We start from the raw sequence: 6,000 nt of genomic DNA on the forward strand, positions 1-6,000 counted from the left end.
ACCTTACTTGTAATGTCCAACTTGTCCACTAGAGGGCAGTTGAAATAATTAAGTATCCATATATCAAATTTGAGCTTGCATGTAATGACATGTTTGTCCACTCGAGGGCAATTTGAAGAACCCAGCAGCCATAAATCAGATTTGACCATACATGTAATAACAACTTTGTCCACCAAAGGGCAGTCTAAATAATACAGCAGCCATAAATCAAATGTGACCCTCCTTGTAAAAACACATTGGTTCACCAGGAAGCTGTTCCACCATGTGAACCAATCCATTACCCATAATGCTTTGTGAAAACTTAAATGTTAAGAAAACGGTGTCTTTTGTCTAAAATAAATCACATTTTGACTGTGAAACGTTTGACAAAAGATGGTAAAACAGTGTCAAAAAGTTTGTGATACATATTTCTGTAATAATTCAAGTTTTATCATTTAATTCTTTACCAGCACCATGAGTGATAAGACTTTAGTGGACGTTAAATACTCTGTCATTCTCCAGTGAATGCAGTTTAAAATTGCATAGTTTATATACTGTAGCAGCACTGGATGAAACTCACCATGATATGTCATGGTTTGCCCACAGGAGGGCAGTGTTCAATATTAATTATATATAATATATAAAATATATACTTTTCATGCAATTCAATACTTTCCCACTAGTGGGAAATTTAAATACCTTCAGATTACAAGTTATATTTCACCTTAAATGTGATGTCATATTTAACCACTAGAGGGTAGTTGAAATAATTAAGTATCCATAAATTAAATTTGAGTTTGCATGTAATGACATGTTTATCCACTAGAGGAGCAATCTGAAGAATTTTGCAGCCATGAATTAGATTTGACATTATGTGTAATGACACCTTTATCCACTAGAGGGTAGTCTGAAGAATTTAGCAGCCATAAATCAAATTTGACGTTACATGTAATGACATGTTTGTCCACTAGAGGGCAGTCTGAAGAATCCAGCAACCATAAATCAGATTTGACCTCACATGTAATAACATCTTTGTCCACCAGAGGGCAGTCTGACCAATCCACCAGCCATAAATCAGATTTGACCTCACATGTAATAAAACCTTTGTCTACCAGAAGGCAGTCTGACCAATCCACCAGCCATAAATCAGATTTGGCCTTAATTGTAATGTCAAACTTGTCCACTAGAGGGCAGTTTGAAGAACCCAGCAGCCATAAACCAGATTTGACCTTACTTGTAATGTCAAACTTGTCCACTAGAGGGCAGTCTGAAGAATTTAGCAGCCATAAATCAGATTTGACCTTACATGTAATAACACGTTTATCCACTAGAGGGCAGTCTGACCAATCCAGCAGCCATAAATCAGATTTGACCTCACATGTAATAACATGTTTGTCCACCAGAGGGCAGTCTGACCAATCCAGCAGCCATAAATCAGATTTGACCTTACTTGTAATGGCAAACTTGTCCACTAGAGGGCAGTTGAAATAATTAAGTATCCATAAATCAAATTTGACGTTACATGTAATGACATGTTTGTCCACTAGAGGGCAATTTGAAGAACCCAGCAGCCATAAATCAGATTTGACCATACATGTAATAACAACTTTGTCCACCAGAGGGCAGTCTGAATAATACAGCATCCATAAATCAAATGCGACCCTCCTTGTAAAAACACATTGGCTGTTTCTCAATATCCATACTTGTGTGTACTTGTGTGTACTTGTGTACTCCCGTACTTGTGAAAACGTCATCAGCCTCAGTCCAAGTTCTGTTCCAATTCTCAAGAACGCGAGCAGCGAGTACGGTTCTCATACCCGGAAGTGTTCTCGCTCCGCCCATTTTACCAAGTATGCATCGGGTGGTGACTTGAGCGTACTTGGGAAAGCCATATATCCCAGAATGCATTTCGCGGAACACAGCAGGATAAAATACAAATATAAACCTGAAATAAATATTTTTCTGTGTCCCGGAACGCAGTTTTGAAATCATTTTAGGCGAGAAATTAGTCATTTAGAATCCAAACATGTGGTTTTGTAATAAGATATGACGTATTTATAGTTTGACAGCGGCGCTGTCGGAGGTGATCAGCTCCGCCTCGGTGGACGCTCGGTGCTCACAGTGTCCAGCACAGAGGAGCGTTACCTCGGCCTGTCCTGATGAAATGATCCGCTGGTTTAGACGGCTCCGTCATTACATACTTGGTGTGATCCATAGATTTGTTGTTGACATGTTGTTTTGTTTTTAATGCAAACATTTTGACCTGACAGTGTGAACTTTTGTATAATATTAATGTTTAATTTATTGTAACTTTGAATTTTAGATTTATATTAAAGTCGCACTGTCATTTACATATAATGGACAATATTTTATAGTGTATAAAATATTAAAAATGTGAAAATAACAACAATATATGTATTTATTAAAAGTATTTTATATGTTCATTCATCAACACTGTAGGTGGCGGCCATGAGGCTTAAGTGCTTCGCGCCACCCGCCATTCAAACAGTAGAACAAGGAAGTGCGCTGCTGTTCCAATTGAAGAATCGTGCTCGTGTACTCCCGTACTTGGCAAGTATGTACTTCAGTCGTACTTCTCAAGTATGTACTTTCCAAGTAAGCAAGTACATACTGGCATACTTGGGTATTGAGAAACAGCCATTGGTTCACCAGGAAGCTGTTCCACCATGTGAACCAATCCATTACCCATAATGCTTTGTGAAAACTTAAAAGTGAAGAAAACGGTGTCTTTTGTCTAAAATAAATCACATTTTGACTGTGAAACGTTTGACAAAATATGGTAAAACAGTGTCAAAAGTTTGTGATACATATTTCTGTAATAATTCAAGTTTTATCATTTAATTCTTTACCAGCACCATAAGTGATAAGACTTTAGTGGACGTTACATACTCTGTCATTCTCCAGTGACTGTAGTTCAACATAGCTCAGTTTAAATACTTTTGTAGCACTTGGTGAAATGCACCATGTTATGTCATGGTTTGCCCACAGGAGGCCAGTGTCAAAGATTAATCATTTGTGTGCTCATTGCAATTAATGTAATCCCAGACCTCTTTGTCAAAGAGTAAGAACTTAATCTCAAATTCTCTGTAAATCACACTTTATGTGTAGTGTTAGTTTTGTCCACCAGTGGGCACTCTCAAGAAATGCAACCATAAATGGTTAGGGTTAGCAGTGATCAGTGAATTCAGCATCAGTGCGTCATCTGAAAAGTATTTTTTACAGTGGAGTTTTAATGTTTTGAGCATTTTTTTACAGTGTAGGTTGTGCATAGGTTGTATTTTTTATCAGTTATGGATGTTTGTTCTGTTCTTTTTATAAAGTTATGTTGACTTTACAAAAATGATGTTGAGACAACTCAAGATAAGTGAATATCATCAACATTAAAGAAAAGCATTAAGTCAACATAAAAAATCATGTTTGTTTAGCAGATGTTCACTGAATTTATACATGAAATAAAAGATTTAAATGCATTTAAAAGTCATGTTGGTGCTCGCCCCCTCCCCTCCTGTTAAATGGCTGCATGAGTGGGTGTGTCTGTCAGTGGGTGGGTGTGTCTGTGGGTGTGTCTTTCTCTGGGTGGGTGTGTCAGCTTGTCTTTGCCCCTGCAGGTTGGCCAGAGAAACCCCTTTCCCTGGTTTCCCTCTAACTCACCTGCTGCATGTTACTGTGATTGCCTCCACTCAGTTCACTCAGTCTGGAGCAGTTCACCAGTTTGGAGGTTTGTTTGATCTTGACTTTGAGTCCTGACTGTCACATGTTAGCATTTGTGTTAGCCCATTAGCTTTTTGTTTATTAGCATCTTAGCCCAGTAGATTTTTGTATGTTATCCATTAGCATTTTATTTGTTTGTATATTAGTATTGTATGTCAGTCCATTAGCTTTTTGTATATTAGCCCATTAACTTTTTGTGTTATATATTAGCATTTATGTCAGCCTATGGTTAGTTAGCATTTTAGCAATAGTACGTTAGCTCACTAGATTTAAGTTTGTTAGTATTTTTCAGTTGGCCTGTTGATACTGGGTGGTTTAAATATAATTAACAATTTGGTGACAATGTTCTTAATTTAGAGATCAATTAATGAAAAACCTTTGATGTTTGCAGTCCTCACACCTGCTGCAGCAGTAGCTAACGCTAGCTAGGAGGCAGCACATGGTGAGTGAAGTGTTTGCTCTACACTTTCTCTTCTCTTATTAAAGTACTAATCTCCAGTTATGTGACATTTTATAATTTGACTCTACAGTGATTGTTGTTTTGCACTTTTTTCATGTTGTAAAAACATGTAAATTCAGCTCGTCATGAAGCTCTGCAGAAGCCTGATAACGAGCTGTTGATCTGAATCAGGTGTTGGAGCAGGACGACATGTAAAACATGGATGACAGAGTTCCCTGAGGACCGGGGTCAGGAAACACTGCTCTAAACAGGCTCAGGTTAGCATTAGCTCACTGATGTTTGGTTTTTAAAAACATTTTTACAGTGTGCTGTGGTATCATATCACATTTGCTTTTTTTTCAGCTTATTTCCTGCTCTCATTCTTATCGTCCGTTTACCAGAACAGGCTTATTGCTCTTTGCTGCAAAACCCGGAATGGATTCCATGGACGGACGGGACTGGATTGGATTTGGGTTTCTGCTGTAAGTACAACAGAAAGCTCAGTTTCTAGGTTATTTGTAAGTGTACAAAAATCTCTATATATAGATATAATACTCTCTGTCTCTATATGTATATATGTTACATACGTGTGTGTGTGTGTGTGTGTGTGTGTGTGTGTGTGTGTGTGTATACGTGAATATAGTCACAAAGCACTGAATACGGTTCAAACACAGGTTGTTTTTTGATATATAAACAGACTCAGGGTTCACGTTTGTTTCATTTTTGAAATGTTTGGTGTGGTTTAAAAACAATGAAAGGATTCCAAAGGTGTGTGTAGAGGGGCCCCTCAAGTCAAACAGGTTTGGGTCCATTGATTTGTGTTCTTTGGTTTTATTTTTTGTGTTTGTACAAACAAGGTTAACAAAGGTTTTTACTCTGAACTTCTTTCATAAAAAATGTGGTATGGTGTCCTGTGAGTGTCAAATGTGCGGTGTTAAAAACAAGGTTTTGCCAGAGTTGAAAGTTTTTTTTTAACTGTGGTGTTTGACTTAGCACTGTGCTGTATATAAAGGTTTGTGTCTTTTTGGTTTGGTGTGAGGTTTTTCCTGTTGTGCATCAAAAGGTTCAAACTACAAAGTGGTTTCATCAAATCTAAAAGGTCTCAGGTTTTGGTCTTCAAGACAAAAGGTGTCAATGGTGTGTTTTTACTTTCTGGGTTTTTCTCTGGGTAAACCAACTTAAAACAGCTGAAAGCTGAATGAAATGGTTTTGATAACATTCAAACAGGTTTGATATGTGTGGTGTACTGTATCTTTTCAGTTTTGTTTATCCTAATCTGTTTCTTAATGGAGACCCAACATGGTCGACCTCGAGGTGGTGCTTGGTGGACGTTCTGGACAACTTTGACGAACTCTGAACACAGACTGTCGGAAGAGGATGAGTATGGTGATATTTCTTATTTGTGTTTGCGTCGTTGTTGACCTCTACTTTCGTCTATAGTCGCCTCTTCCCTGATTCCATCGGTGACTCCTACTACACAAGAAGAACCTGCTGTTGTGAGTATATCAGATTCCTTTGGACATCAGTGACAGTTTGATACTGCTTTTCAGTTTTGTTTTTCCTAATCTGTTTCAGAATGGAGACCCAAGGCTTGGTGGACTTCCTACTTCCTGGACAACTTCGAAGAACTCTGAACCCCAGCTGTCGGAAGAGGATGAGTATTGTTGATTGTTGTTTGCTGCTGCTTTTGTCTCCGTTTGTTTTTCCTAATCTGTTCCAGAAGGGTGACCCAACATGGTCGACCTCGAGGTGGTGCTTGGTGGACGTTCTACCCTACAGTCGCGTCTTCCCTGATCTCATCGGTGACTCCTACTGCACAAGAAGAACCTGCAGTGGTGAGTATATCAGAT

The sequence above is a fragment of the Microchirus variegatus genome, assembly GCF_963457635.1.
Source record: "Microchirus variegatus genome assembly, chromosome: 4".
Lineage (NCBI taxonomy): Eukaryota > Metazoa > Chordata > Actinopteri > Pleuronectiformes > Soleidae > Microchirus > Microchirus variegatus.